Source organism: Myotis yumanensis, unplaced genomic scaffold (assembly GCF_028538775.1).
Source record: "Myotis yumanensis isolate MYYU_CA2020_CCGP unplaced genomic scaffold, mMyoYum1.0.hap1 SCAF_9, whole genome shotgun sequence".
NCBI lineage: Eukaryota > Metazoa > Chordata > Mammalia > Chiroptera > Vespertilionidae > Myotis > Myotis yumanensis.
In genome coordinates, this window is record NW_027223760.1 from 13,068,631 (window position 1) to 13,080,986 (window position 12,356).

A 12,356-nucleotide genomic window follows, 5' to 3' on the forward strand; every position below is an offset into this window, starting at 1 on the left:
GTTGGGTATGCCTCTACCCATCCAGAAAAGGTGTCTGTAAATACTAAAAGATATTTATAACCATACTTCCCTGGCTTGACTTTGGTGAAGTTGATCTCCCATTGAGCTCCCAGCTTGGTTCCTCTGAGCCTGGTTCCTTTTTGACTTGACCTGGCCCTCATGTTTGTGAGTTGGCAGGTCTTACAGGTGGATACAACTTGATTTATTTTGGAGTTTTGCTGGTGAATCTTGATTGCGACATGCTGGATTAAGTTCTTTAATTTCCGGGCCCCCAGGTGGGTGGACTGGTGCATGCTTTCTGACACTGGGACTCCGAGCTGGTCTAGCAGTATGAGCTCCTTGTCCAGTGTATACCACCATCCCTTTATCTCCTGGGCTAGGGGAAGTTTCCTGATCCACTGCAACTCCTCCTGGGAGTATCTGGGTTGGTCTGGTATAACTGGGTCCCCTGGGTCGGGTAGTTGTAGGGCCATGGTGGGGACCAAAGTAAGGGCCACTGCCTTGGCTGCCTGGTCAGCCTTTTGGTTACTTCTTGCTACCGGGTCATCAGTCTTCTGGTGCCCTTGGCAGTGGATTATGGCTAACTTGGCAGGAAGCCATAAGGCTGTAAGCAGGTTGAGTATCTCCTGCTTATTTTTTATAGTCCGTCCCTCTGCCATCAGTAACCCCCTCTCCTGATAGATTGCCCCATGAAAATGAGCTGTGGCAAACGCATAACGGCTATCTGTGTAGATGTTGAGCCGTTTTCCAACTCCCAGTGTCAGCGCCTTAGTGAGGGCGATGAGCTCTGCTCGCTGGGCTGACGTTCTGGAGGGTAGAGCTTCTGCCCATACAGTGTCCGTTTCAGTGACCACCGCTGCCCCCGCACACCTGTGCCTGTCCTGTATAAAGCTGCTCCCATCCGTGAACCAAGTGGCCTCAGCATCTGGGAGAGGCCAGTCGATCAAGTCCTTCAGGAATCCATGTACTTGCTCTAGGATTCCCCCACAGTCATGTAGTGGGGCATCTAGGTCAGGGTCGGGCAGCAAAGTGGCAGGGTTAAGGGCCGCACTGGGGTGGAACCGCACTCTAGGGGGGTTGAGCAGAAGGCTCTGATAATGGGTCATAAGTGCGTTGCTCATCCATCTATCAGAAAGCTGTTTCAGGAATCCCTCAATGACATGCGGGGTTGTGATCCAGATTTCCTGCCCCAGGGTCAGTTTGTCGGTGTCCTTGACTAAAAGCGCTGTTGCTGCAATAATTCTTAGGCACGGCGGCCAGCCGGCAGCTACTGGATCTAGCTTCTTAGACAGGTAAGCTACTGGGCGGGTCCAGGGGCCCAAGGCTTGAGTTAAAACCCCCTTCGCTATTCCTCTGTGTTCATCTACAAAGAGGTGAAAGGGCTTTGTAATGTCTGGCAGGCCCAGGGCTGGAGCAGCTAAGAGGGCTTTCTTTAACTGGTTAAGGCAGCCTCTTCTTTCTCAGTCCATTCAAACAACCTCCCCTCTTTGGTAGCTTCATATAGGGGCCTGGCGATCTCAGCAAAACTCAGTATCCAGAGGCGGCAGTAGCCGGCCGATCCTAGGAATTCCCTTACTTCCCTTCAGGAGGTGGGAGTAGGGATTTTCAGGACAGTTTCTTTTCTGGCATCTGATAACCACCACTGTCCGCCCTCGAGGATGTATCCCAGGTAACTTACCCTCTCTCTGCATATCTGAGCCTACTTCCCAGATGCCCAGTACCCTAACGCCCCCAAGGTGGCCAGCAGATCCTGGGTACCCCGCTCACAGTCCTCGGCCATGTCGGCATTAATCAGGATGTCATCTACGAACTGAAGGAGGGAGAGGCTGGGGTGCTCCCTCCTGTACTCACCCAGGTCCTCGTGTAGCACCTCGTTAAAGATGGTGGGCGAATTCTTGAACCTCTGAGGCAACCGTGTCCAGGTTAATTGTCCACTGTAGCCCTCCTCCGGGTCGTGCCATTCGAGGGCAAATAAGGGTTGGCTTCGGGGTGCCAGCAGCAGACTGAAGAAGGCATCCTTTAAATCTAATACGGTATACCAGACTCTAGAGCAGCCGTGGGCAAACTATGGCCTGCGGGCGGGATCCGGCCCATTTGAAATGAATAAACCTAAAAAAAAAAAAAAGACCATACCCTTTTATGTAATGATGTTTACTTTAATTTATATTAGTTCACACATACACTCCATCAATGCTTCTGGTCCGGCCCTCCGGTCCTGTTTAAGAACCCATTGTGGCCCTCGAGTCAAAAAGTTTGCCCACCCCTGCTCTAGAGGGTGCCAAGGAGCTCAAGAGAGTATATGGGTTGGGAACTGTTCGGTGTATATCCATGACTCTTTTACTTACTTCCCGGAGGTCCTGTTCTGGTCGGTAGTCATTCATGCGAGGCTTCCTGACTGGCAGGAGGGGGGTATTCCTGGCAGACTGGCAGGGAACTAGTACCCCTAGGCTTTGCAGTCTCCGGATGTGAGGCTGGATTCCCTTCCAGGCCTCCTGAGACATAGGATACTGCTTGATTCTTACTGGGCCTTCTCCTGGTTTTAGCTCTACTAGGATTGGGGTCCTGTGAGCGGCTAGTCCTACCCCGCCCCTTCTCTGCCCAAGCTGTGGGGAATTCTTGTAGCCATCTGTCCATGTTGTTCTCTATTGGGGACACTTTCTGGTGGAGGCAGTACTCATCCTCCAGTCTCAGAGTCAGGACCTGGATGGGGTGGCCTTTGCCGTCGGTGACCTGAGGCCCCCCTTGACTGAAAATTATCTGAGCTCCAATCTTGGTCAGTAAGTCCCATCCTAATAGTGGGTAGGGGCATTCTGGTGTCACCATAAAAGAGTGGGATACCCGGCCGGTTCCTAGATCTACCGTTCTTCGGGTAGTCCATGAATATTGGCTCATACCTGTTGCCCCTTGTACCCAGGACTTCTAGTTTGCTAGCTTCCCGAGGAGTGCGGAGGACCATATATTGCGCTCCTGTGTCGACGAGGAAGTCAATAGGGGTCCCCTCCACGATAAGAGTTACCCTGGGCTCGGGGAGGGGTTCCAAACCCCGACTCCCCTAATTGCTCAGTTCATGCAGCTCTAAGATTTTCACTCGATCAGTCTTGCTTCACTTCCCGCTGGCCTTCTTTGGACATTCTCAGGCCCAATGCCCTATCTCCTTGCAGTAAGCACACTGATCCTTCTGCAGCCTCCGCCTCCCTTCCCTGGCAGTCTCCTTACCTCTTTTCCGGTCACTTGCAAGCTGTCGGAGGTGACGGTCCTGTTCCTCAGGAAAGTCCGCGGTGGTAGCCAGCAGTATCCTGGCCAGGTCTCGGGTTTGCTTACTGCTGGCAGCCACCACAGCGTGAACCTGTTTATCTTCAGGAGCCTCCTTGTTGTTGTACACCTTTTAGGCTGTTACCAGCAAGTCCTGAAGACTTTTCTCCCCTAGTCTATCTTCTGCAGTTTTCTCCTAATGTCTGCAGCAGATTGGTTTACAAAGGCCATGATAACAGCCGCCTTATTTTCAGGAGCCTCTGGGTCCATGGGGTTATAGGTACGGAACGCCTCCATGACCTGCTCTAGGAAGGCCGCTGGAGATTCATCCTTTTCCTGCTGAATATTTCCTACCTTAGCCAAATTAGTCAGCTTCCTAGCAGCCATCCGAAGACCACCCCCCCCCCCCATTAGAGTCTGCGGTAGACCCGGAGCCTCTCCTTACCTTCTGCCGCGTTGAAATTCCATTCAGTCCTAGTTAGAGGAAAGGAGGTATCTATCTGAGCCTGGTTGGTGGTAGGATTCCCGTCCACACCCAGGACTAGCTTTCAGGTCACTGAGGATCCTCTCCCTCTCCTTGGTGGTGAATAGGACCTGCAAAAGCTGCTGACAGTCGTCCCAGGTAGGCTGATTGGTGAAAAGAACAGAGTCTAGTAAATCAATGAGCCCTGCCAGCTTTTCAGAGAACTTAGGATTCTGAGCTTTCCAATTATAGAGGTCACTAGTGTCAAAAGGCGAGTAATGATGGGGCTGATGGCCCCCCTCATCGGGGGACTGGTGGCTCGCAGGGGTAGGGTCTTAATAGTGGAGTCGGTGACGGAGGAAGACTGCTCTCTCTGAGCCCTTTGTCTGGTATAGGGTGGGCTTCCCACTGGAACTCTTCAGCGCTCTGCTTTCGGAGCAGCGTCTGCTTCCCCAGATGGGGGCTGGCTGGATCCCTCCAGCACTGTAGGGGACTGATATGGGGGAGGAAAAATTAGTTCTTCTTCAGTTCCCCCTGCAAGACAGGGTAAAGGGGAGCTGATGGCTGAGTGACCTTCTTCTCCTCCTCCATCTCTGTCCCCTGCAAAGCAAGAATAGGTCTCGGCTCTGGAGGATGTGGAGCCCGGAAGGGCTTAAGCAAAGAGGGTGGGTCCTCCACAAGGTCCTGCCAAGTAATAATGTAAGGGAGTTGATCAGGATGACCCTTCTTGGGCTGGGAGATGACGTCTCTGACCCGACGGATGGTAGGGAGGTCGAAAGGTCCCTCTGCGGCCATCTGACATTGAAAGTGGGCCACTGACCCTTCCGTACCTCCACACTGAGGTCGTTGGCTCTTCCCCTAATCTCTTTGAGATGATCAATCATAATACTTAAAGGAGTAGTCTGAGTCTGTCCCATAATGTTCGTCCAGTAAGTCCACAGAATAAAATAGAGAGACACAAACACAGACAAACAAAGGGTACCAAAGAACAGTCTTCCAACTCTGTGGAAGCAAAACCGAAAGCTAGACGATGGCCTCACGCCGACCGGCAGATCCATGTCCCTCCAGAAAGGAGGATCGGAACGTCTTCTGAGTCCTCCTGCCTGTGGTCCTCCAGTGCGTCCACTTAGAACACGTCGGGCACAACCAGAATACCAGAGATGAGCTTACACCAGAGGGACAGAAACACACAAAGAGATGAGCTCACACCAGAAGGACAGAAACACACAAACACACAGACACCTATCACAGTCAGTCAGGCTCTCCAGGTCGGGGTCCCTCGTGGGTCTTGGGGATCCCCGACGAGCCTCCAAATATTATGCCCAGATTTCAAGATCCCCAAAGACCACCAGGGAGCCGGGTCCGATGCAAAACCAAAGAGCCTTTATTCAAGCTCGAGCTCGGTCTCTCCGCCTCTACCAACGCAGCGGCAGGATGCAAAAGAGCCCCCAGTCCCAGAAGTACAGCAAGTTTATAGGGCTTGGGGTCAGGTGGTGGGGTGATGCTCGGACCACTGAATTGGCTGATTCCGATTGGTTGGGTGAGGGCTAGGGTCCAGTTACACAAAGACAGGATGTGGTTAGCATACCTTTGGCTTTAGGTTATTCCCCTTGCATTCCCATTGGCTGATTTAAGGGTGGGCTGAGTAACTGACACATTCTGTGGATTTTTTCAGAAAGAGGTCATGTCGGGGACATAGTTTCACAAGATGGAGGATGCAGTACAAAATGGAGTCAGTCCTGCTCTGCCCTTTCATTATCAAATTACCCAGGTCCACACCTTTAACACCAATAGGCAAGAGTTGATGCTGAACTTCACAACAATCTGGAATTGAGTTTGCTGCCTCATGATGTATTAAAGGTTGAGCTTTAACATCCATAGAGGATTTTGGAGGTTGACATAGACTCTTCAGAATGATTTGAGAAGTTTGTATATCATCAAGAGCAAAGGTCCTCAAACTTTTAAAACCGGGGGCCAGTTCACTGTCCCTCAGACTGTTGGAGGGCCGGACTATAGTTTAAAAAAAACTATGAACAAATTCCTATGCACACTGCACATATCTTATTTTGAAGTAAAATAACAAAACGGGAATAAATACAATATTTGTATTTGCATGTGGCCCGTGGGCCATAGTTTGAGGACCCCTGGACTACAGGATCTTCTGTCCCACTGATACTTATCTCTCCTCTCCCCTCTCACATGCAGGAACACCAACTTCTGTTCCTCGAAAATCCTGACATGTCCCTGACCCAGTCCCCAGCTCTAAAGCCAGCCACTCTCCTTCCTGCTGCCTCCACCCTACCTGTGGCAATGCATTCTTGCCCCAAGGTCATCGAGGCTCTCACTCAGCCTTGGGCAGGACTCTCAGATTCTCCTCTCTCCAATCCTGACTTAACTCTGTTTGTGGATGGAAGCTCCTGCCTGGACCAACAGGGAGGTCGGAAAGCCTTCTATGCGGTAGTGATACCCGAGTGGACCCTGGAGGCGGCCCGACTCCCAGAGGGTACCACCTCTCAAAAGGCCGAGCTCATCGCACTGACCCGCTCCCACACCTGGCCAAAGGGAAGAGAGTAAACATATATACAGACTCCAAGTATTCCTTTCTGATAGCCCATTGCCATGTGGTTATCTGGAAGGAAAGGGGCTTCCTCTCTAATAAAGGCTCACCTATTATCAATGCTAGACTCACAACACGCTTACTTGATGCCTTACAGCTTCCCTCCCAGGTAGCCATCATGCACTGCTGAGGCCATCAGACAGACTCCTTGCTGGTTACTCCTCGCAGGGAAATGCTCAAGCAGACGCGGTAGCCACAGGCTTAACTCAGGGTGAAGGGTCCGCAGCCCCGGTCCTGTTCTTTTCCCTTCCATCCATTACGCCTCAATACACAGAAGAAAAAAACAAATTCCTGCAGGTGGAGGCTCTCTGGTCCTGAGGGACGGATCTTTATAAACAACAAAATCGCCCTTCCTCAGGCCCAGACAGGGGCCATTGCCCAACAAATCAACTGGTCTTTGCATATTGGACCACTGGCACTTTGGAGGTTCCTCGAACCCCTCTTCACCTTGCCCAAACAGCGGGAGGTGATCACAAGTACCTGCTCCTCCTGCCCCACGTGTGCGGCTGTGTCACCCCAGGGAGGGTTGCGCCCCAACTTTCCCACCCATCAAATGAGGGGACACCTTCCAGGGCAGGACTGGCAGGTAGACTTCACCCATATGCCTCCCCACAAAAAGACCAGGTATCTGCTTACCATGGTAGACACCATGACAGAGTGGGTGGAGGCCGTTCCCACCAGCAAGGAATCTGCTGAAGTGGTGGTGAGACCCTAATAACACACATAATCCCAAGGTTTGGCCTCCCCACCTGCATCCAATCAGACAACGGCCCAGCTTTGATATCAAGGGTGGTCCAGCAGCTTAGCACTTCTCTTGGCATCTTCTGGAAACTACACATACCCTACTGACCACAATCATCAGGTAAGATTGAGAGAATTAATGGACTCCTTAAAGACCACCTAACTAAACTCTCTCTAGAAATTTGCAGCTCCTGGCCAGACCTCCTGCCCATGGCTCTGACCAGAATCCGGGCTACACCAAGGAGCCCCACCTTCTTAAGTCCTTTTGAGCTTCTATATGGGAGATCCTTCTTGCTCAACAACTATCTCCCTATTGATCCTCCTCCCTTGGGTCCTTATCTTCCATATTTGTCCCTACTCAGGCAGCTGCTCTGAGAACACACAGAGAGGTTTCTGCCCAAGCCAGAACCAACCGACCAAGGATCTATAGGACTAGCCCTTCACCCTGGTGACTTGGCCCTCTTTAAGAATCTACATCCAAAAGCCTTGGAGCCTAGGTGGATAGGACCTCACACTGTAATCCTAACAACCCTCACCGTGGCCAAACTGCTTGGTGATCCGTCGTGGCACCACCTCTCCAGGCTCAAGAGGACCCCGGAGCAGCATGACTTTTAGAATGTGAGGTGCTGGGCTCCACAAAGGTCCGCCTTAGTCGCCCTCCCCCTCCTCCTTCTCCTCCCGGCCCTGAGCAGCCTACACCCACCCCACCCGCTTATGTATGGAGGTTCAAGGTCTGTGAAACCTACTATCAGGATGACAAACAAGTCACCCGGCAGGTAGGATCTCAGGACTGCCCTCTGGTCAGATGCCAGATGGAGATCCTGATGGCTGTCGACCTCCAGTCAGTGTCCAACCGGGGGCAATCCTATGTCTGTTTTGCTTATGACCAGCAGGACCCAGAGACTTGAAATCAAGATGTCGACACCTATGGGCGTTGCCACTGGAGAGGCTGGGTCACTCATGATGCCTAAGACGAGGTCTGGACTAGGCCCTTTTTCTGGAAGGATGGGACCTTCAACATCAGGGTCAGGGATCTCTGTGACCAGCGATGGGTTACGGGTGTTATGGGAATGCTATACTGGAATGATTGGAGCTCTACCCCTTCAGGGACCATTTATATCTCCTGGGAATATGTCTTGGACCAGGAGGCTCAAATCCAGGTTTCCAACAGCATCCTTAAAGGGAAGCTGCCTGACTCCCCCGGGTAGAAGTCCTATCCTCTTGACTCCGACTTATTCAACATACTCTACTATTCCTCAATGAGACCAACACCCTGCCCAATGTCTCCCGCTGCTTTCTATGCGACTCTCTCCAAAGGCTTTTGCTGGCTGCTGTCCCACTCATAACTCCTCCAGGAGCCCAGGGGCAAGGTGAATGTCAGCCTCCCTTGGATGTCATTCCCTTTTGGAACCCAAAACTTCAGAACCCATGCTTCCCCCACGGATATGCTACCAAACCAGTAATCCGGTAACTGGGGGACGAGAAACTTGGAACTATACCCAAAACTACACCACAGCCAGTCTCACCAAGGCCAGCCCGGGTACCTTCTTTAGGTGCAATGGCACCTTAAGCAACTGCATAAACTCCTCTGACCCCGGGCCTTGCTTCGTGGTCACAGTAGTTCCCCAACTAACCTTGTATGGAGAGTTGGAGCTCACCTGGCTGTTCCCTTCATCCTGCTCCTGGGCCTGCTGGGCCGCCTTCCTCCCTGTCATGTTAGGGGTAGGTATCGCTGCCTCGGTAGCCCTTGTGGGGGAGGGAGGCCCAGCTGCTCAGGAATTTATGCAGTCTGCTCAGGAATTCCCAGTCTGCTCAGGAATTCACTGACATGCTCCAGTTAGCCCTGGAGTCTACAACCACCTTTTTAGCCTCCCTACAATAACAAGTAACATCAATACCCCAGGTAGCCCTACAGAACTGGCGTACCTTAGATCTCTTGACAGCAGAAACAGGAGGGACCTGCATATTCCTTCAGGAAGAATGCTGCTACTACATCAACGAGTCTGGAGTAGTGGAACAAAAAGTGCAGATCCTGACTAAGCTGAGTGAAGAACTATGTGCAAGACACTCCCAGAACAACTCTCCTTTCGACTGGTTCCAAAGCCCCTTAGCTATCTGAATCCTACCCATGATAGGACCCCTAATTCTCATCTGTGTCTTTTTTCTCCTAGCCCCCTGCCTCCTTAAGTGCATCCGCTCCTGCACTGCGGAGATGTCACGGGTGACTGGTAATCAGCTTCTGCTCCATCCCTACACTCGGCTACCCTCCGACCTGCTTCTGCCTGACCCTGGCCTTTAACCTCCCCCCCCGCCCTTCGTCCCTGGTCAGCTGGGAGTAGTCAGAACGAACCTGCGCCCCCTATCACCAAAACACCGGGATGTTAGGTCGAAAGGGGGTCCAGGAGCTGATGCATGCCTCCACCAGGCAGATGGTAACATAAATACTGAGCCCTTCCTAGAATCTGTAACAGGACAGTTCACCAGGTCAATAGTGACGCAGATACTGGTCCCGCCCTGGAATTCCTAACAGATCAGCTACCAGACAGATGATGACACCTGGAAACCATGTCAACCCCCGAGGCGGGAACACTCACAACTCATGCTCCCCCACCCTCACTGAACAGCTGTATAAAAAAAGTGCCCCCCTCCCTATTGGTGCGGATCCACATGCCCTGTCTTTGGGGTTCATGGGTCGCCCAGGGACGCAGAATAAAACCTCTCATTCCTTCCTTTTCTGATCAACTCTCTTTATTTCCTATGCCGCCTCCTGAGCCACCTAACCTAACAACTACCTGGTGCACATGAATTTTGATTATTGAAAAAATATCTACTTACTATTTTTATGTCTCCAAAATCATCTTTAAAAGAGCGAGTTAGCCCAACTGGCTCCCAGACAAAATTAAGTATTAAGAATCTCAACAGAATTTTTTTCAAATTATTAAAAGTACTACCACATATACTATGATAGAAAATAAACAAGAATTACAAAAATGTGGTAACATTAAATTTAAAACAAGTTCCCAGTATTATCATGTGTAATAGTACAATGAATTGTGAGTCAAAGCTTAAAAGATTTAAAAAAAAACCCACACACACTCACACATACACACAAACACCCTGGACTAGTGGCTGCCTAAATTTCAGAAATATTTATCAGATCCGCCTGGTTTCTTGCCCTCTTTGTTTTAGCAGTCTCCTCTCATCAGTGAACCAAGCAGAACACTGTAGTCATTCACTAAGTAGGTAGGTGGCTTTCTGACCTACTCCAGGAATCTCCCTGGGGGAATTCCCAAATCTCTTCAGACAAATCCAAATTACTGATTTCTTATCTGACCAGGAATGATACTTACGATAAACCTGTAAATGCATCCAGGTTTATTCTGAGTCTGGTTTACTAGTCTGATGATGGCATCTGCTTTGTAAAGGAGTGCTTCAGAGGCAGTGTTTTGGTGTGAGAGAAACAGCTATCCCTCTAGGAGAGAGAGTGCTTTTGTGGGCATCCCACTTTCTGAGTTACACCTGAGCCCCACTCTGGAGCCAGAAAGCCTACAGTGACCATCCCACTTAGTACTTGTATTATCTTGGGTGGTTTACATAACTTTTCCGTACTTCAGTTTCCTCATCTGTAAAATGAAAATAATAATTTTAACACTTACCTCAATAAGTTCCAGTGAAGATTTTGTGAATTAATGACTATAAAGTGATTAGGGAAGTGCTACGTGTTAGATAGTAATGACTTAGAGCATGGACTACAGTGCTGTTTCCTGCCTTTGAATTCCAGCCCCATTAGGTAGGTGATCTTGGGTAGGTGACTGTACCTTTCTGTGTCTCCATTTCCTCTTCTGTAAAATTGAGACAGTATTGAGCTCAAGGGGTTGTGTATTGAATGACTTAATATAGGTTAAGCGCCTAGGACAGTGACTGTAATGTGGGACGTACTATAAAATGAAATTACTATCATTATTATTTATTTTTTATTTTTTAAATATATTTTATTGATTTTTTACAGAGAGGAAGGGAGAGAGATAGAGAGTCAGAAACATCGATGAGAGAGAAACATTGATCAGCTGCCTCCTGCACATCTCCTCCCGGGGATGTGCCCGCAACCCAGGTACATGCCCTTGACCGGAATCGAACCCGGGACCCCTCAGTCCGCAGGCCGACGCTGTATCCACTGAGCCAAACTGGTTTCGGCTACTATCATTATTATTGCTATTATCATCATCCTAGGTTACAATTCAGTGCAAGATTTTTGAGACGTTGATGTCTTCCAGGTCTCCTGCTTCTTTAATCACTATTTCTCAGGCTCCTTTGTTGCTTCCTTTCCTTTGCTGGATTTCTAAAAGAATAGTCATTCCCTAAGGATATGTTCCCAGCCTTCTGATCTCATCCTATCCCTTCTCCCCTTGGCAATATCATTGCTTTAATATGTCCATTATTACGTCTTAGGAAGATATTTTCTAAAGCTGAACTAATAGCCCAGGTCCCTCTGGGAGCTCCACATCTTATCTGAACATGGATGTTCCTCAGCATTTCAGACTGTCTCTGTGCAGAACAAAGCTTATCTCTGTTTCTTCAAAATGTTTTCTTGTGTTCTTGTCACATTAGCTTTGACTCCTCCCACCTTATCCTTCATATACAGTCACCAAATTCTACTGATGCTAATTCATGAGAAATTTTGAATGCATGCTCTCCTCTCCATTTTTCCTGCCATTTCTCCAATTCACAATGACATTAGCCTTTTAATGAGCCCTGGCATCTCCTGAAATTACCCTCTAAAATTAATACTACACATTATTTAGCATAAAGAGTCATGGAATGAATATATATATATAATTACAATGTAGATTTTGAAAACATGGAGTGTGTGTGTATACATATACATATATATATATATATATATATATATATATATATATATATATATATATATATTACAATGTAGATTTTGACATTATACTACAATGTAGACATATATGATATACTGGGGTTGACCAGTATCCCCACAAAACATTTGTTCACTCAGAACCTGTGAATGTAACCTTGTTTGGAAACAGGGGTTTTGCAGATGTAATCAAATTTAGATGAAGTCATACTGAATTAGGGTGAGCCCTAAAAAGAGAGGCAGAGATTAAAATGATGTATATATGAGGGAAGAAATGCCAAGGGTTGTCAGATACCACCAAAAGGAAAGAAAGTATCCTCCTGTAGAATTTTCAGAGGGTACATGGTGCTGTTTACTAGGACATTGTGATCTCAGACTCCAGAATGGTGAGAGAATAT